Source organism: Haliotis rufescens, unplaced genomic scaffold (genome assembly GCF_023055435.1).
Source record: "Haliotis rufescens isolate VD_foot unplaced genomic scaffold, xgHalRufe1.0.p SCAF_11, whole genome shotgun sequence".
In the NCBI taxonomy this organism is placed as follows: Eukaryota; Metazoa; Mollusca; class Gastropoda; order Lepetellida; family Haliotidae; genus Haliotis; species Haliotis rufescens.
Genome location: NW_025963791.1, coordinates 24,365,866 through 24,388,095, shown reverse-complemented (window position 1 = coordinate 24,388,095; position 22,230 = coordinate 24,365,866). Strand labels below are relative to the sequence as shown.

The following is a 22,230-nucleotide window of genomic DNA, read 5'->3' as shown; positions in this document are numbered from 1 at the left end:
AAAAACTAACAAACGTTATCACAGCGTTACTAGGCTGAAACAGACGTCGAAGCACGGCAAAACTTGAACTCCAAAACACAACTGTAGTACCCGTATCAAATACATCACCACCGAATAACTATTTCCTGCTGGGCAATAGAAATTGTACAATAAGATTTGATAATTATATAAATACGTTTCTGGATTGAAAACAGTTGCTGAATCAGTGCACACTTAAGGTCCAAAACACTACTATGACACCCGTTTCACATTACCATCTAATAACCATTTCTTGTTTCATTTTTAGCTACCATCAAACATGGGTGTATACTTTCTTTTGCCCAACAGCTCAGTTTCTATGACACGGTGCCACGAGTGGTCTTCGACTCCATATCTACATGTATGATGAAATTGACTTACATACTCTTCACAGAACGAAGTGAGATTTTCCTGTTAACATCAAGCCTCGTTTTACCGTTCAAAATAAATTAATCCCTTGAAGTGTTCATTATGAGTGTCACTGTCCGTCCGACAGTAGGCAATGTCACAAACGACGATGCACGAAACATACGATGCACTTGAGTAAAGTTATATTATTTCAATCAATACTTCGTTTGTTTGAATTCAATTCCTTGTAATGTTTCCAAAACGTTATGTTTTCTTCAATGGAATGTCAACGGAATCCAGTGCAATGTAACTCAGCTTGCACGTCTAAGTGATGCTTTGGAAACAAGAATTCATTATAGCGCGATAAACCCAATAAGACAGCCATCTGGGTTTACTGCCGTCATTCAAAACATGACCCTACAGTTACCACCAAACAAACATTTCTTGTTTGTTTCATTTTAGCTGCCATCAAATATGGGTGTATACTTTCTTTTGCCCAGCAGGTCAGTTTCTATGACACGGTGCCACGAGTGGTCTTCGACTCCATATCTACATGTATGATGAAGTTGACTTACATACTTTTCCCAGAACAAAGTGTGTTTTTTCTCGTGACATCGATTTCTTTTTGCTTCAATTTTAGCGTATACGCGTTTTGCCCTTCAGTATATAAAATTATTTTGTGTGTTTGCTTGTATTTATGAAAAGGGATGGGATGTTAATCAAATATAGTTCATTGGGTAACATTAATTTGATTTTTAGGGGTGTGTGTGTTTTAAATGAATAGTGTGCTGGCAGTATAGCAAATAATTCATAGTTTGCTTTGTGGAACATATCCAAAGATAGTGAAATTTATCAGATTGTTTAAATAAATATTTTGTTGGATATAGCTGGGAAAAATAGATTGTCCTCAATGGAAATGCCCCCATCCCCATTCAAATCAAACAGATGCTCCCTTAGCATGTACATCTTGCACTGATGTACTATCATGTGTCTTTGCCTTTCGATACTGCTAAAACCGCCTTAAGATCAGAATTAAATGGTATCATGATATTGGCCGTAAGGTCATACTATTTTTCTTTGTTAATTTATTATGAGTGTAAGAATATATATCCCTGTCAATATGCATTGTACTTTAACTACTAAACGTAATATTAGAATGAGTGGTATATGACCCTTGCTTAAATTACCGAAAGCTTACCAAAGTTCCAAAGTTTCTTGTATCTTCTGAATCACATGCAGAAGATATCAAGATACTTAGAAATTTCTGCAACAGTCTTTGAACGTCGCTCTGGAACTACGAAAAAATGAAAAGAAAACATTTAAGTGGCGCGGTTGCCCGCCATTGTTTAGTTTACATTATATTGAGTAGTCTTCACCAGACTTAGGCGTGCTAAGCGCTTCACCAATACCCTTCTAAGCCTGGGAGAAATTAATTCAAAACGAAATTTGCTTCCAAATCATCTTACTGGCCTTTGTAATCGTTTTCATCCCCCGCTGGCCCACTCTCGATCCCTTTATCTAATCGACTATTGTGGAACCATAACTGTTTTCCTATTTCAAAAGAGCCATCTCCAATACACCACATCGGCTATGTTTGTTTCTGCTAGAAAATGAGTGTGCTTTGTTTAGGAATATCGGAAATTAGCGGCGTGATTTTCCCTAGCAGATCAAATATTTTGCAACCAACGATTTTTAACGTAAGCTGTTGACGTACGAATGTATTTGTGTCTTAAACGTGTCTTAACGTGTTATTAGAGCCTGTGATCATGGAGAATCTTAAATGAGAAAACTGAACCAACTTCATTGAAGTTAGCAAAGTGTGCAGAATCAATGACGAGCAAAGTTGGTAACGGAAAGCGCAATCAAACGCCGCAGTCTGCCGCTGTAAGCCCCGTTTGTGCGTTATTAAGCGGCCCTAATATCATTAGCTTAAAGATAAACGTTTGTACAGGGCTCGTGTGGGATAAGACGCGAGTTTGCACATGGCTCGTTAAAGGATTTACCATTACACGAGCAGATTTGTGACGAAAGCGGTTTCAGACTGATCACGGATAATTCTTGATTTCACTTCACGTCGAGGTCTTTACAGGGGAACGGTGACGTCTACCGTCACACGAGTAGCACTACCTGTATTCCGTATGGCCTGGATTAAAGGGTCGATAGTCAGATAATTTGATGAGGCAAATGGAAGTTTGTAAGCAGGGAAATATACTAAATTTACCTTTAGGTATTACCTTTGACTTGGGCTGTTCCTATGTGAGTATGATGAATAAAAACACCAAGGATATTCAAGTTTTTATTTTGAGAAGGGTCGTGTTAACAAAACTAAAACTAAATACTTATATTCTAAATTGGTAACGCCTGCAGTGTTGAAACTAGGGAATCTTAAGCCATACAAACAATTCCACTATTGCAATTGCATAAGCATAAGTGGCTTTACCTTCCCTCAAGGTGGGTTTCCGTGAATTTTCCGATTTTCCGATGATGTACAAAATTTGCCAGATTGCATTACAATGTGATACTGAGTTAAAGGGGACTGATCTCGGGAATGTTGGTATTCAAGCCATGTGAACCCTAATTTACTTTTCAGTAACGTTTAATGTTGTGATTTACATCACACCAGTAGTTCACAATGGACCCATGGCATCGTAACATTGTTCTAAGTCAGTAATTACAGCGTCTTGACGAAGATTTAAAAATGGGCCCTAGGCCCCGTTCCAAGATCCATCTAAGGCGCTACGACTGCGTAAGTCAAAGTGCAAGTCTGAGAGTTACGATCGTTTCAGAGATAGGATCGCTTTGTGGATGGGGCACTGGGCCAGCTTGCACGAAACAGTCTTTGCGCTGCCATTTTTGTAAATTCTTAAGATCGCGATCTTAAGCTTCTGCTTCCACAAAGTGACAGTAGGCTAAAATCATTGTTAGCCACAGTCAAAATTTACAATTGTAGCTATGATCTTTGCAGTTCCTGAACATGCTTGACAAAATGCGTGCAGGAGAGAGTATGTTTCAAATGAAACACCTCCTTTACCTTTAAACACTGACCTTCATTTTGTTAAACTATGTGATTCAAGTCTAATCCCGCCATTGTTTCACCCTTTGTCAATGCTTTCTTTATTCGGTTCACATTTAGAAATGTAAATCTACAATTAGATATAAGAGAAAGTGCAAATTATAAAGCATAGGCGTTTCTCATCGATCTAATATTGAGTGGGAGAAGCGGTTTTCATCATTAAATTTAAAATAACGATACGTATTCATTTAACAACGCAATATGCATGATAAAATATTTTAAATGTATGTTAAATATTGTTTTTATATTTTGCAAAGTAATTTATTTATTTATTAATACACTTGATCATCTTCAATATTAAAGCTAATAATTGATACCAGAGTAAATATTATTTGCATAATTCTTTCCTAATATATATATAAACTAGTATATCTAAATTATTAAAGCTAAATAATTGATGCCAAAGTGAATATTAATTGCACAATTCTTACTGAAAACTGATAACTGCCGATATTAACGGCATAACTTATTCCATTGAACAGAGAAATATATTTCAGATATTGACAGCAAAACTTGAGACACAAGAGATATTATACCATGTTAATGGATCTGGTATTTCTCTTTTTCTTGCGATCTAAGCTATGATCGCGATCTTGAAACAAGCCGTCTTGCAATCGCTCTAAGATCCGTTTGTGGAAATGGAGTTTAAGACTTAGGTATGGTGATTGTAAAGTTGATTGGGCGCGCCTAAGATCAATTGTAACTAGTTTTTGCTCTGGAAGACCAAAACTTTTGACTACAGTTGTTCTCCCAAGGAGCTATCGCGTCTTTGTCTGATATAAGAAGGGGCGGTCGGGTAGCCTGGTGGTTAAAGCGTTGGCTCGTCACGCTGAAAACCCGGGTTCGATTCCCGACATGGGTACAATGTGTGAAGCCCATTTCTGGTGTCCCCCGCCGTGATATTGCTGGAATATTGCTAAAATCGGCGTAAAATTAAACTCACTCACTCACTCACTCACTCTGATATAAGAAAAGAAACGTTTGGATACTTAAACGGCGTAAATGGCTCTTCAGCGAATAATAAAGTAAAATGTTTCCATTAGGTTTCATAATTTGTCCATTGCAACTATCAGAAGTTCAGCAACGTATCGATGTTAACGATTATTTCCTTGTGACCGGCCCATGCAATACATCGATAGATCGATCAGTCGTTACGCCAAATAACACGACATTTGACTTTTTGGTTGATGCAACAATGTGTTCCTATTTCACTGAGTTGTTGAACTGCTGTCACCAGTTGGAAAGGTATTGTTACTGTAAACACTCAAAACAAGTGCATGTGCGATTTTCTTTTTAGAGTTTAATCAGACATTCAGTATGGAACGCTTACATTTTGATTTGTGCCTTATATATAAGTAGATGTTCGTACATATTCTCTCTTTTGCAACATGTGTACGGCAATACTGACGTAATATTTCAACTGCGCGGTAAGAACATGTATGTTCTTATTTTCCAGTTACAAGTATCTTAACATGTCTTTAATTGGTAACGATATTATGAATACATTTATAAGCATAACTCGCTGTTGTGATATGGGGCAATCGGTGTTTAAATAACACTAAAGGTCATGGCAAATAGCAGACATTCGGAACTATCAGTTCAACTAAATATAAGCCTAATTTGTTTGTAAATATAGAGGTGTGTACTGATGGGTATACCGAATGGTATGCCGTTTGTGATATTCCTTTTAAAAATCTTTTCAATGATATATACTTTTCAATGTGAAGTTTACTTGATATACGGCTTTTCCCGTAGACGACTGGTCGGTCGTATGATCGCGAAACATACATTCAACAGCGTATGAACGACATATGTTGACGATCATAATTTTTTGAAGTAATGTATTACGACTTAGTTCTCAACAGAAATGTTTCATCTAATGAACATATGGTTGATATTTATTTGCTGTAACCAAACTACAATGGATAATATTGTAGAGAACATATGTTCGCATACACACGCTCATGTGATTTCTCGTTTTGAGGAACTATTCTTTCCGCGATACAGAGGTGTAAACACGAAGTCATGTTTGAACATCCTTCAAGGACGAAAAAAGGGATACAAATGATATAATCATGCGACGTAATTCACGCAATGTTTGACCCTCACTCTGTGAAGCTTCATATTCAAATAAACTCACACAAAGTGAAAGCTAGAGCTAAAATTAACCACAGCTTCATTTTAGGGAACCCATTCAAGGTGACAATGTCATCATTCACTGTGATGATGTCATCATTCACTGTGTAAACACCTTAACAGAAAAATCATATTGATGTGACATTCACTAATTTTTAAAATGTCTTCCAATAGCAAACACTGTCCGATATACACAGTGCACGCACCTGACAAATGTCAGTTTGCCATGTTCAGTTAAAAAGAATCAAAATGATTTCTAGAATTATTCTCGTTGTATGCAGAATGCAGTAAACGACACAGAGCACTGTCATCATGACAAGTACATATACCGTAGTATACACTTGATTGTTGTTTGTTGTCAGGGCCATCCCTTCATTGTTCATAATTATCAACTTCTCAAAACGTGTTAATAAAACAATATAAATAACATAGAAGTAATTATTAATGATAGCTGCATTACTTTTTTGGGTCCCTATTGCACCAGTCATTTTTATAGAAGTTCTTACTACATTAATATGTTTATACGTCTAAAGCTCAATCTGCATAAACACGTGTCGCGCTGCCTAGCCACCAGCTAAACCCAGACAATAATCAATCAAATGATGAAACAAAAAGTTCAGGGATGCAAATTAATCCTGAAAATGTTGACGGTTCGTTGCAACTAGTCGTCAAGGAACGACATTATGTACATACAATGTGTATTACAGGTGTCTACTCCAAATTGATGCAGGCAATGCCATGGCGAAGAAAAAGTTGAGCAAATGCCGCTGAAACGAACTTCGTTTTCTCCTTCCTGAGAAATGTAAGTAGAAACATTATGCACGATTTCACATTTTTAGACATTTGGACATTCGAGTATACACGAAGGCGCCTACAGGTTCAACAAGACTTGTTTACTATTTAAGGATATAAATTTATTCCGAGCATTTTCAAGAAATGTTATGGTGTAACTGTAATGCCGTTTATTTATTGTAATTTGGGTTTCGGTTTGAATATTATATCTTTCAGTAATTACTGTCACTGCGGGAGGTAGACAATATTATGACTACTCTGTTAGTTGAGCAGAGGGGAGCAATCTAAAGACATGTACATGAAATAAAAAAATCTGTATGAGCTTTGAATGTTGACAAATTGTCTAAAGTAAATGTTCAACTCAAAATGTAGTAGCAATTGAAACCATTGTGTTTTTCAGACTATTTATCATCTTCATGCCACCATAACACAAGGACATGCGCATTAAATGTGTGTTTTCATTAATACACGATAACTATAAGGCTTAGATAAAAGCAACTGGCTATTCACTGATGTGGAATAAAAATAATGTCAAGTTGAAAAATATTATAGAATTAAATTCGGATGGATATTTAGCAGATCATGATATAAACATTACGTGCTTCATAACCAGATACTCATGGCATCATATCATACACGAGACAAGAATCCTATGATGTCTGAAATATATCAACATAATTGTTTCTTAAAATACATACACTGGTTCATATACTACACGTGCATGGTCATGCAGATTAAGCTGTGATCAAATTAGTATTATTATCTCACAATTTACGCAAACCATAGATATATACGTAGATATAGATATGATATATGATCTTCTATGAGATGTCATTTTGCTCTTGTCAAAGGTAAAATACTTTCACACATCTCACCTACATCCTGATGTATATACAAAATGAACTAAATCAGATCATAAAATATACTGTGCCATTATAGCCTCATGGCAAATGTTCTAAGCATAACCAAAATGCTCAGTTTCTCTGGCCAAGTGTACACGTCAGTGCGAACAATCACGAAGCTAATGCCTCAGTATTGACTTCACATATAGCATAAGATCAAATACATTTCTTCAGTAATACGAATAAACTAGACAAGATTTAACAAAACTGACAGTCCCAAAGCCAAATGATACGTATAACTGGACAAACCTTCGAGAACAATAGCCTTAATGTTGGTTGGAATGCCCAAATATTAAGTCTACAGACCAAGTGTTAACACAGGAGATCACTTGGGTACGTAGAAGCCCAAAAATGGTCTTGGAGGATCACAAAAACTTACGAGCTGGGATTGTGGTAATATGGACAATACAAAACAAATGTGGACGTGTCACAGAAATACTTGCCGAGGTTTGAGGTGTCTGGTGATCCGACCCCTAACGGGTTATCGTGTATAATATTCATAACAGGGAATCCTTCCAAACAGTTTTAACAAAGACCCCTTTGAGCCGATCATCTCTGCTTAACAATTTGCGCCCTAACAGAAAATTCCACATATTCTTGGAGCAAATACGGGCAAGGATGCCTTGATTTTGAGTAGAAATTATCAATATTACCTTGCAAAGCCTGACAAAGGCGATTTTTTTCTCTGCCGGGATCATTGTTTAATGCTTTTGTTTGACAACGGAAGCCTCAACGCCCGTTTTGTACATTGACTTGTCGCTTCTCCAAGTAGGAGACCATGTTTGCCATTTTTCTTCACACCTTAAGCATTTGTCAGAAGCCGAGAGATGCAGAGAATCGGGACCTGGACGGGATCTGAAGGGGACCCGATGAACTAATGATCATTCTATGTTGGGTGTGAAATTGAAACTTTAAAACTAATCCATACCGATAAATCTGATTAAAATTCAGAAACCACTTTACTGTCGTAAACGAAATTGTTCAAGTGTTCTTGAAATATCAGAAGGAAAGCCGGTTATGTCTGTTTCTGGGGTGACGCAAACGTTAAAATTACGATCTTCCTTTAAATAAATAGGTTGACATGAGTTTTAACATATTTCTCCCCAAATATTGATTCTTTGAATCTTCAAGAGTGATAGGTTTTTTGCTAGAGCGTAAAGCAAAATTTACATTTAAATAGATAATAGTAATGTATCAGATAAAAACCGAGCGCATCTTGTGCATGTCCGATCTCTTTCACTGTTGTTTTCAATTATATATAAAGCATATGTAACAATAAAATTATATAACCCTTCTACTGATATTATGGTGTGGTTTGTGTCACAGTATACTAGATGCAAGAATGAAATCATTCACCAACGTCCAACGGTTCCAAATAGGCAACCGTTGACATTATGAGTTGATTGAACTATGTCTCTAATCATTTGTGTAACGATGGCTCCTTGCGATCTGCAGTGATTGGACGTTATGTGAAGTTGTAACTATCAAGGCTGGTTGTAAGTGGATGCATCAGAAGAACTGTAGATCTACATCCAAACTTAACATCCTCAAATGGCACTGTCCGGGACAGCAATGATATCCACCAGCGACCAGTAGCAGCATTCAGTATATATTGTGTTGTCCATCGGGTACATTTACACACGCTGCGTTTGATATCATGGCCATTAAACATAATGTGGAACCTACAGTTAAAACATGATTATTTGTTTATGCCATTAACAAATTGGTATGTACACATACACTAAACGACAGAACAACATATACATTATCTGAAACGATCTTCTTTTAATTGTTAATTAGTTAATTCATTGTTATGTTATATTCCTCGACCATTATATTCCTTTAGGAATACAACAATATATAAATACGCACACACAACCGAGAAATCAAATTGGAATCATACATATGTTACTACGATTTTAAACCATTTGAGGTGACAATTACACATTCTTCAAAATAATAATAGTGGAGACGCTTTACCTTTTGGCGGAGATAACTCAAGGATTAAATAATTATCCAAGATACACTTAAAAATAACTCACTATAATACAGTTTCCCAGAAACAAGTAAGATTATTACCCGCAACTTTGTACTATGATAAAAAGGGGATGTTCTCATGTCCCTGTATTGGATTTTATTATTTTAAAATTATTGTACACGACAAACAGTGATAAAATATATCAATGGATAATTGAAAATCAGTGGTGACACCAGATGTTCGCGAAAAAGATAAGATTATCATTATCTACCTGTATCACCCACTACTCACACAATTTTCGTTACACATTGTAAAGGCTAGACAAGTTCAGGAGGGTCACCTTTCTTTTTTGTCTCGTCTCGTATTGCTCATCGATTCACGTGGGAATACAAACGGTTGAGATTCGAACTTAGCATGTCAGTTATATTTCTAGTCGATTATTTCAAGTAAAGTATTTTAAATATTTTTTTAAGGTCAGCATGTAATCAAATCAAATGGTTTTAATATGAATTAGTAAATGCGACGAAAACCCTTTCCATGGTCACAAGAAATCTCTGCTAAAACGATTCCGACTGTCTCATCATCATGTGTTTATGAATCACCATGAAACAGTGATGATACCAGATGTTCATAAACACATTATCAAATCAAAATAAGAGATTGTACATCATCTCACATAACAGCAGAAGCATAGCACGTTAAATGTAGAGTAGATTGATTCACACAAAGATGACACAATCAGATTGTTCTAAAAAGCTAATGTTCAAAATGTAGTATATCAAGTTTCAAGGTGTATACAATGTAGAACGGACGATTCTGAAATGCAGGACAAAATGTGACCCTGTGACCCTGTCCCAAAATCGTCCCCTTTGGGAATTATGATGTAAAATGTATTTATGAAAATGAACAGGTGCCAGAAACGTTTAATTCCTCGACTCAAGAATCGAAAAAAACTTCACAATTGTTATGATTGCATATATCGTTCCTCAATTGACAGAACGAATAAAGATTCCCCAAATTGTATTCAGCGTTAAACTGGATTAAAACCACACAAGTAGCCTAAAAATTCCTTAACCGATCTTTATTTGTTCACCTTGCGTTGTTTTCGTCTTGCATTCCACTGACAAAAGCGAAGCGAAGAGACGAGGGCCAATATTAGGCTAATAAACGGGAGCGGACGATGTAAAAAGTCTTGTTTAAGAGAGGTGGCAGTTGTGTTGATTCAACTAACAGCCATTGCACACAACGTACAATAATATGATTTAGTCACTCGACAGGACAGCAAGCAGATTAACTAGAAACAAAACATTCCATCCAACTCAGAAAGCTGACTAGGCCTTCGAGCTAAGAACCGTTTGACGACATTAAACCATCAGCTGACTGAGGGTAAACTAACATGGGAGTCAATGACACCCCCTTTGTGGCTCTCGTGTGGGTGGGAGGAAGGGGGACATTTAAACTAATATAGAGGTTTGGACAGAAAGGCACTTGACCACGATTACTGGACGGGGTTAGATGGACAAGCCTTGTCTTTAATTGAATTAGTTTGTACCGACGAATCTTCGAATACACAGTCTCGAAACAGACACAATCGCAGCGAAAAGTTTGAAGTTATAGTTGCCCTCGTCTTATGCATAAGCCTGGATGTGCGCATGCGCAGCGTTGTTGAAAACTTGAAGCGTGCGCTTTAGGTTTTCGAGAAGTGACACCTCGCTTTACACTCCCTCTAACCTGAAGAGGTAGTATCGAGTTGTAAGAGATTAGAGAAGTTACAAGTCGGCCTGCAACAATCCACGGAAGAATCCTTTTGAAACAAGATCAACTGTCAACCCTAAATACCACAGGTATGTTGTTAATTTCCACAGCTATTATTCTATGATCAAAGCAGTTATGAGGTAAAACCCTATATGGGAAGCCGCCGATAGTATTAACGGTGGCATTTGGATTGATAGCTTTTATCTGAAAATACTCTTAAAATGATATTATATGTCGAGGATCAATGTTACAAGTGATATACCATTGATCTTAATGTACGTATAGGAATACACACCTGTCTAGTCATCATAGTGATTGTTTTGCTTATTAAGTATGTGGTGAGCACTTAAATTACATATCTGCTCATGTATGAATAAAGGTTCAGCATTGTATCTGATGCTCTTGATGTCTGTATCTAGGTGTACCAGTCTCTTATGTGTAACACCATTGTACATAATCCTTCTATAAAATTTAGAGAACCTCCATGCATGATTATGTTTTATAGAGAGATGGTACACAAGTCGTCCATATTAAAAAAAGCACTGAAATATTCAAACAGCTTGTTTCAAAGAATTATTCACATGGTTGTCAAGACTGAAGTACACTTGACACTTGACATGAGGCCAATAAGAATGAGAACATGGTTCAGTTAGTTTTTATCAACAATTTACACAATTCGCGACCCAGGACCTATTTAGAACTTAATTGATCTGTGCATTAATTATAGACGACAGAAGCTGTGTTTGTTCCAGTTATTCCCCTTTTGTATATTGCCGTTCATACTCAGTCACATACACTGCTTTAAAGGTACATTTGAGTAGAAAATGAAGTATATCGTATACCAGTGTTCCGTGGGTGATATTGAACTCATTCTCTGATAAGATGTCTGACAAGTACATATTTCCCCTGTGACACTGTCATAAAGCAACGTAAGATATTCATCAAGATACTTAAGTTCGTATATGTCTTCCATACACCCGGTTACTACCTGTACTATGTAATCGTTGAAACTTTAACTATAGCAACTGTAGCGGGGTGACCATTACCCGTCAGTTTCATATACATTTTCATGATATATTGGTATGATATATGACGCTAATATATGAATGCATTGTCTTTTTCTTTGATATTCAAATGTATCATCCTTGCTTGTTACCGCGTCAAAATAGCCATAGGTTTATCTATCCATTATTACATTCTTTAGAGCATGTTTAACAGGCGCTGCAACATAAGCAACCCAGTGTTTATTGCATGCTCCTAATGCTTTCTGATGTTTTACTTACATCAACTTAACGGCCTTTTTTTAAAAGGAATGTGTGCGTATGTATGTATGTATATAAATATATAGATATATATAAATATATATGTATATATAGATATAGATATAGATATATATATATATATGTGTGAGTGTGAGTGTGTGTGTGTGTGTGTGTGTGTGTGTGTGTGTGTGTGTGTGTGTGTGTGTGTGTGTGTGTGTGTGTGTTTGTAATTATACATAATCCCTAATGATGACAACTCTCGTGTATTTTCACACAAAATTCAAAATTGAAATATCTATGGTTGTTTGTAAAAGTTGTTGGTTGGTATACCCAATGCATCCAATATTGACTGTTCACAACTTTAGATGATGATTATATAAGAACTGCAGTTCCCATTTATGAAAAGTAGAAAAAGGATTTGCACCTCATAGTAATTTATTTGATGCATAACACATTCATGTTTTCTTGTGTACAAAGCTGCGTTAACAAACGTAAGTTATGTAAAATGTAAATAAGTTGACAATGTTTGGCATGTTTATCCTCTGCTTGACGTGAGTGTTTGTGTCATGAACCAAGACTACAAATATTAATCTAATTAACAAACAATAACCTTTGACTTTCACAAACATCATAAGGTACACGTGGTTCATAAGCAAGGTTTTGCAAATGTCCACTTGTAAAAGAAATGTAAGTTAAAACCATTTAGCAAAACTTTCCATGGAGGGTTCACAGAACGCTGAGATCAGGGAATATATTGATTTACTGATGGATATAATCCAAATAGGAATTAGAGGAAGATTTGTTATCTTTTTTTATCTATTCAAATTTATTTTAACACTTAACATGAGAAATATGCACGTGTTGCACGCGATTCCAACTCCTTCCTTAATTAGGTATTTTTTTTAATTGTATCGCTACCTTAGAAAATGTATTAAAATCGGTTTTAGCAATATTGATGACACCACGTCAAGATAAACCGACTGACGAACAGTTCCCGTATTTCAGAAAGTAGATAACATTAAAACTTTTGGACAAATCAAATCAGGTGATTTCATTTCGATTTAAAACTGGGAGATGTTGGTTTCACTACTACTTAATTTCCATATACTTAAACACAATACTTTCTTAAAAATAAACTACTTTAACGCTGTTGGATACCCTTTTCCTTGTGCAATTTGACTATAAGTTGTCAATTTATATAAAATACCTGTTTTCGTTCTCCAATAAATTCTCCAATAATAATAATAATAATAATAATAATAATAATATATACAATCTAATATGACATCACAGATAACAATGGTACCAATAAGCAGTATGTACGGTTATGTCATTTTTATTGTGTCGTCTTGACGCTTTTGCAAGAATCAAAAACGTTCGAAATTATCATTTTGTGGCACAAGTTGTATGTGTTATTTTTATATCCATAGTTGTAGTTAATATACCTCATGTATCATCATAATCTTGTCATAGAATCCAGTACAAAATGTTACCATAATTTAAAGAAATGCACATGGGTATACATCAACAGTGTGTCATTACATTGATTTCCATGATGAAAGTAACATGAAACAAGTAATAGAAAGAATAGTAAACATGAATTGTCCGGTTTACGTTGTCACTGATTCGTTCAAATGTAACTATAAGGATGGTTTAATACATTATAGGTTTATTATTCATTTTAGCTCAACAGTAAGGGGTGGATAACTTAAGTATATATATTTTCAAAACAAAAAACCTGATGATCTGATGAATTCGGCACAGGTTTATTTGAAACTATGTTGGACACACGAAACTAAGAAAAACCAAATCAAACAAAATGATATTTGTAATTAGAGAGAGGCTGGCAAAGATGACAATTTAATGATAAAATTACTGTCCTTATTTCAAACATGCAACATCCGTCATGAAACTGCGACACATAGATGTACAATAAATGTCAGTAAATACATATCCAATAGTATTTAAACAACACAACCGAATATATGTGGATGGATATCACCATATCTATACATAGTGATTCGACAGGCACGGACATTATGTATCTTTCAAATTTGTTTTTCGTATCATTTTGAAGATTCCTTATTCAACACTTCGTGCATGGATAATTAATATATTTTCATACTTGGAATAAACTTTGTAAACACCTTGTGAAATCATTTTTACTCGTGCGCGTTAAACATACAGTGACCCATGTTAACCATTTTCCTATATGGGAACACTCGGTGGTAAAATCAAATTGTCACTGGTGCGAATTCCGTGATGGCTACTTAGATGCAAGATGGGAATTTGGATCAATCAACGTGGAGATATCCCACATATGAATGACGGGCAATGATAATGCAATATGTTGGTGATAAAATTGATGATAATTAATTTCGTGGGCAAAGGGTTTTATATGCCCATCTATTGCTCTCTGATAATTCCTGTAAATGTATAGTAAATCGAAAAAATACCACATTTTTCCTCTACATAATATAACTCGTGCGTCGCATAAAATTTAACGGTGATTTTAATGATCAAGCAAAACCCTTGTGTTTGCAGGAAATATTTGTTTGACGCCGTTGATAAACCGTACCTTGTGATGTCATGCCCTTGCCGAATAATGATGCCTATATTTGAATAAGTGTGAAGTACATGTTTGAAAGTTTCCCAATAAGTAAATGATTATGTACAAAACAAGGGATTCGTTCTGCAAGTGATTAAGAGAAGAGATTGAATTCACCAATTCACAAAATATGTGCAAAACGAAAATTAGATTTATTTCGCTCTGATTAGGATATAAATTTCCGGAAAAGTAGGGTTAAGCTTGAAAATTGGATATCCCCCCAAAAATACAAACGGCATCAAAACGTTACTTGGCTGAATACAGTCGCCGAAAGACAGCAAACTTGAGGTCCAAAACGCAAAGGTGATATCCGTATGAAATACCTCACCATCCAATAACCATCTCTAATTTGTTTCATTTTTAGCCACTATCAAACGTGTGTATGCTTCTCTTGCCTGGAAGATTGTTAAAGCCGTGTATCATCGACAAGCACCATTTATAAAATTAACTGTTAATTGCTATATTCATAATTATTGACATCGAAATTTGGCATTGATGTTTAGCCTTATATTCATTTTCACTAACCTAATGGCGACATAGTATCAATAAATTTGGTTCATTGTTTTGCACTCGGAACTTTAAGATTTTTGTTTATAGTTATGTAAAACAAAACTTGAATTAATCAAACTTTAGGTAATGGATATCATCTTTTGTTATGTAAATAGAGCTCTGGTGCAAGCACCAGTCATATCATTACAGTGACTTGGATGTTAATGCGCATGTGTAGACACGTCGCCACCTACCGTCGCTGGTCAGACTTCTGCTTATCTCCTCTTGGAATGGACCCGGATCATCTCAACATAAGCAGCCATTATTATGGTATATAAGGTTACGCATTAATTAAAACTCTCCAACTTAAAACTAATCTTAGGATCAGAAAGGATGCGTGAAGTCTAATCGGGACCTCTCCTGTAGAAATAGCATGAAATATTCATGAGCAGAAAGAGCTTTCATGGGATAATTTTCAAATTTATTGAATAATCCTATCTTCAATTACTCCGGCACATAATGTTTTTTACCCTACCTAAAGCCTCTTTGGAAGGATTAGAATATCACGTATTTACTCGTGGGTTAAGTTAATGGTATAGGAATGTTTATTTAAAGGGATTTTATTCTTAGGTAAAAAGTATTCCTATGTATTTAAATATTTTCTTTAAGACTTCAAAAGACGATGGGGGTAGAGTTGGACTTACCAGGATATTCGTAAACAATCACCTGATTTAGACCAAGGACTTGAACCCTAACATATTTTGTTCAAGATCCATTACCAATGAATATATCAAACTGGGTTTACTTGTTATGAATTGAGTAGGTAGCGTTCGTGAATGTTTGACTGATTTTTTAACTCCACAATTAAATATCACATGCGTTGGTTCGTGTAAAAATCAACTTGTCGTGTTGCAGCACTTTGGATTCTTGTCGACGATCGTATCGTACTTCAAACTACACCGAAACCCCGTTAAACTGGATCCCCGTGAAATGGTGAATCTGCATTGATACTAATCCAGATAAACGAGTCATGGGAACTTTGAACTGTGGCGATAACTATAGGTTCTGTGCAGACTATGTCCATATTAGCGGGGTTTGAACTAAACCGATGTATATGATAAATATCGTGTGACAGTTCTATGTCTATATGGAAATGGAATGGGATTATCATCTTCGTGATACATCACTGAAAATTGTTTCTTTTACAATAATGAGAACCTGCGACACACAGCACAGCTGGTCTCCGCTCATACATTATTGCACCAATATTTACACTTTTACTGTGCAACAACTTGTTATGATCGCAATGATCGCTAAACTACATATCATCACGTTCTCATTTACACGGAAACATGTCATTAATTAATACGTTGAGTGCTATCTGCCAAACCTTTTCAAGGCTACATAACACCCGATAGTGCGAGTCATAAAATACTATTATCGTCTCATAATTATCCCAAACACAAATTGTTCAACAGGTCAGAATATCTGACAGTGATATGCCAGATTCATCGTCTTCTTTATTTAAATATTGATTCATACAAACTCCGCCAAATTGTGAGAAACATGAGAAATATGACGTTTATATTGATTTCCCCCGTTGTCTCATTTCCCTTTATTATTCTCGAGCTAATATTATGAATACCGCATAGAGTAAGAGCTTGCCAACCACGGAATGATATCATCTGTAATGTCAACTAGTATTGGGGACGGGGGCCACTTAGAACCCAATGTTAAGACAAGTGTTTTCCTTTCATTGTCGACAAGTGGTCTGGCTTTCTCTTAGCGTTTAGCTGACGGTAAAACTACTAATATGGCGTCAAATTGCCCCAAACCGTCACTGCATGGATACCCTGCTTTGTTTTACGAGAGCGTACACAAAATCCGTCAGACGGATTCTAGTGATGTGTAAACAGGATTAGGCATATTAGGGCGAGGCACTCACTGTTTGGGTCCAATGTCAAAATCTCGTGAATATATAGTACCACACTGGGTGATCTGCGAATCGAAGGGGACTTAACAGAAAACCAGCTGCATGGCATGTCTTTGTGTAGCATTTGTACCTAAATGGAAAAGACCAAAACTATCATGTAAGTATTACTAGAATGAGCAAAACAGTGTTATTGGCGTTACCTCAAACACGGTTAAAGTGAAACCTGCTTATCCCGAACTCGATCAGCTTGATACGTTGTTTAAGACAATGTAACATTATGGTTTCGGGTGAATCCTTATATACTTTTGGTTTGACATTAACAATCCGATGTTGTCCAGATACGCTCTATAGTATCTGAATGCATAGACAATATTGACCTTTGCGAGGCCTTACGCTTTTCTGCCTATCATTGAAAACTTATCATTCTTCTTCTGGTGTCCTGCTTCTTCTGGGGATATTGCTGGAGTGTTGCTTGCAATGCTCGGTTACCCACTCACCAATACACCCATTCCCCATCCCCAATCTATATATGCACTCACACACTGATCCACCTACTCATTGCTGGAATGTTGCTGAAGGCGCACGCACACTCACTCACTCATACACACCACTCACTGGCCCACTCAATCATCTAACCGCTGCGTCACTCACTCACTCGCTCATACATCAACTCATACACAAGCTCACTCACATGTGGTTGGACACTGCAATTCAAGCAAACACATAGTTCAAATGATCCATTTAGTGCGTTTGTAACGTTGGTGATACTAACAACGATAAACATAATATACTGAAACTTGGGGTTAATCGAGTTTTGACGTGATACTGTAAGCTGAAGTGATCATGATCCCTGCATTTCCTTAATCATAAGAAATCTCCAGTAATGATTACATTGTACGATTCCGACTATATCCGACTATATACTAATACAACATAAAAACATCGATAAGCAATGATAAAATAATTCTCCGAAACATTATTTTACATACATTTCAACTTTATTTGAATATTTGTTTGACAGTTGTTTAATGCCACGCTCAGCAATATCCCAGCTATATGGTGGTGGTCTTTAAATAAGCGCGTTTGGGACAGACAATCCAGTGATTGAGACAATGTCCCGCGCCATCAGGCTGCAATGACAAGCAATCAACCAAGCCACTGTACCTGACCACCCGGTTCTGGGTAGCCTCCTCCATAGACTACTGTGGAGTTAGTCAATACGGAAGTCCCACTGCGGACCTCAGTATGAATATGCTTGCGTTTGCGATAATAACTTAACATTCTCTCTTGTAGTCAAATAATGAAAAGTAAATTTATTCATATCAATATTGAATTTTGGGTATTTTGTTTATTTTTTTACGTAGCTCATATTGCTCAGGCATTTGTTTTCACATTCTGATATACTAAGAAGTCACATATGCCAACACATCCTGTCATCAATATGTGCTTTTGATTTTCCTATATAATGACATATTTGTCATCATGACCCGAATACATAAAAGACCATCGTATCATTTGTTCTCTTTTCCGAATTTTACTCTCTCCTGACATATCATTCATTCCGGGTATATCGTAGTAATTGTCAAAGTAATAGCTTTATCTAATATAAAAATTCGACACCAAAGACAAAAACAGTATCGATTATCCGCCGAAACAGAATTGGGCGTAAAGATTATATGAATGGATCACTGAAAATCAGTGATATTACCAAGTGTTCGCGAAAGTGGTTAGCTTCTCCTGTTCCACCGGCTGCACCCAGCACTCACACAGTTTGTATGAAAAAGCAACTTGGATAATACACATCACTACACTAAATATGTACATCACATATATATTATACAATTTAATTGTTCCTCTGTTTGTTAAAATACCTCAGCTTGTTTTAATAGCATATGAAATTTGCATATAAATCCGTTATATACGACAGTAAAAGTGCAAAGTACATATTTTTTCAAAATCTGTTTGACTACAATGACCACAGCCTGACATTAATGTATGCACATAAACATGTGTAGATTTATGACTTCTCAACACAAAGCCTATTCTTAACAATGACTTTCGGACAGGTTTTATTTTGAGTGTCAAGTTTTACGCTTTTAACGTTTTAACCTCTGTTAATGTTGCAATGTTATCATAATAATTCGGAACAGTAAGTATTGAATCCACAAGGGACAAATGTAGCTTTACTTAAACCTTCCTTGCTAGGCTGCTCATCCACTTCGCGAACATCTGGCGTCATAGATGTCTTTATGTATACGTTTTCGAGATGACATTTATTTCATGTGTCACTTCCGGTTTCATTGAATCACTTCATGGCAAACTTGTTTAAATATGCATGTCGCATACGCTTGCAGCAATGAAACAATTACGCTGTCTTGATGTTGATGCTTAACTATCATGTAAGCTTAACATATATTTAATTTATTGGGGATACGATCATTCTAATCTTGAAATTGCTGTTGGTGTCTTTCATACGTTAAATGGCGGCAGCGTTCAGTGCCTTGTACACTGCTAGCTCTGGTGACAGGGGAGGATGTTATACAGAGTTGTACAGAGTACAGAAAGGAATACAAATACACTCGAGTCATGGAGAATACAGAGATGTTATACGGAACATACATAAGCAGTACATAGGGCATGTAATACACAATGCGTCAGTACCCTATACCGACACGTACATATGTTGACATGGTATACACACGTAGAACACAATACAGATATGTAGTACACAATACAGTCACGTAGTACACAAAACAGCCACATAGGACATAATACAGTCACGTAGTACACAATGCAGGCACGTAGTACACAATAGTCATATAGTACAGATTACAGCCAAGTACAGTAAACTACGGTTATAACGAACTCAAATGGACCACTAATTTAGTTCGTTACAACCGTAGTTCGTTATAAGCATATAAACAACATAACTACAGCAAATAGTCGTGGCAAAAAAGTAAGTTCGTTATATGCGTCAGTTCGTTATAAGCGTGTTCGTTATAAACGTAGTTTACTGTACACAATAGTCACATAGTACAATCAAGTAGTACATGATAACAAAATCACGCAGTACACAATACTGACACGTAGTACACAATGCAGTCACGTATACAATAACATCGTACACAATAGTCACGTCGTACATCACACAATCACGTAGAACATAATAAAGTCAAGAAGTACATAACACAATCATGTAGTACAGAATACATACACGTAGTACATAATATAATCACATAGTACGCAAGTCACGTAGTACAAAATACTGTCAAGAAGTACATAGCACAATCATGTAGTACACAACAGTCAAAAAGTACATATCACAATCACGTAGTACACAATAAAGTCAAGTAGTACATAACACAATCACTTTAGTACAGAATACATACACGTAGTACATAATACAATCACGTAGAACACTAGTCACGTAGAAAACAATACAGTCAAGAAGTACATAACACAATAAGTAGCACACAGAACAGTCAAGTAGTACATAACACAATCACGGAGAACACAAAACAATCAAGCAGTACATAACATAATCACGCAGTACATAATACAGTCGCCTAGCACAATACACAACCAAGCAGTACACAAAACAGTCAAGTAGTACATAATACAATCACGCAGAACACAAAACAGTCAAGTAGTACATAACACAATCACACAGAACACAAAAGTCACCTAGTACATAACACATTCACATAGTACACAATAAACTCAAGTAGTACATAACACAATCACGCAGAACACAAAACAATCAAGCAGTACATAACACAATCACGCAGTACACAATACAGTCACCTAGTACAATACACCACCACGTAGTTCGCAACAATCAAGCAGTACATGACACAATCACGCAGAACACAAAACAGTCAAGTAGTACATAACACAATCACTTTAGTACAGAATACATACACGTAGTACAAAATACAATCACGTTGTACACAAGTCACGTAGAAAACAATACAGTCAAGAAGTACATAACACAATTAGTAGCACACAGAACAGTCAAGTAGTACATAACACAATCACGTAGTCCACAATACAGTCAAGAAGTAGATAACACAAACACGTAGTACACAATACAGTCAAGAAGTACTTAACATAATCACGCAATACATAATACAGTCGCCTAGCACAATAAACAATCAAGCAGTACACAAAACAGTCAAGTAGTACATAATACAATCACGCAGAACACAATACAGTCAAGTAGTACATAACACAATCACGTAGTACACAATACAGTCAAGTAGTACATAACACATTCACGTAGTACACAATAAAGTCAAGTAGTACATAACACAATCACGTAGTACACAATACAGTCAAGTAGTACATAACACAATCACGTAGTACACAATACAGTCAAGTAGTACATAACACAATCACATAGTACACAATACAGTCAAGTAGTACATAACACAATCACGTAGTACACAATACAGTCAAGAAGTACATAATGCAGTCACGTGATACAAAAAACAGTCAAGTAGACAATAACACAATCACGCAGTACATAACAGTCAAGTAGACAATAACACAATCACTCATTACATAACAGTCAAGTAGTACACAATGCAGACACACACTACTCAATACAGACACACGTCGTCCAGAACTCAATAAACAGAACAGAATATAGACAAAGTTGGCTAACCGGACTCGATGAGGACGGTTGAATCCAATGTGTTTTACAATAGATTCCGGGTAATTTTATACCAATAATCGTATTTCCTAATAACTGAAACCAAGGGAGGTAACTCGATTCAGGGCAATGTTCATTTATCCACAATATTTTCAAGATCACTTTCGTTCAAGTATAAGAGATTTGCGGTCGGTTTAAATGAAACACGAAAATTAATATACAGAGTAGATATCATACTCATTGACTTGTGTGGGTTTTTAAACTTTTTAAAATATATCAGAC

The 22,230-nt window shown here is 36.1% G+C and overlaps 1 protein-coding gene across 1 annotated transcript in view; it reads left to right on the top strand.

Annotated features, from left to right (window-relative positions):
* Window positions 1-10,949: 10,949 nt before the first annotated feature.
* Window positions 10,950-22,230, top strand: part of LOC124132782 (diencephalon/mesencephalon homeobox protein 1-A-like) — a 34,916-nt gene continuing 23,635 nt past the window's right edge. The window contains exon 1 of the mRNA XM_046496905.2: window positions 10,950-11,091. The gene's annotated coding sequence lies outside the window, so the exon portion shown is untranslated. The remainder of the gene's footprint in view (window positions 11,092-22,230) is intronic.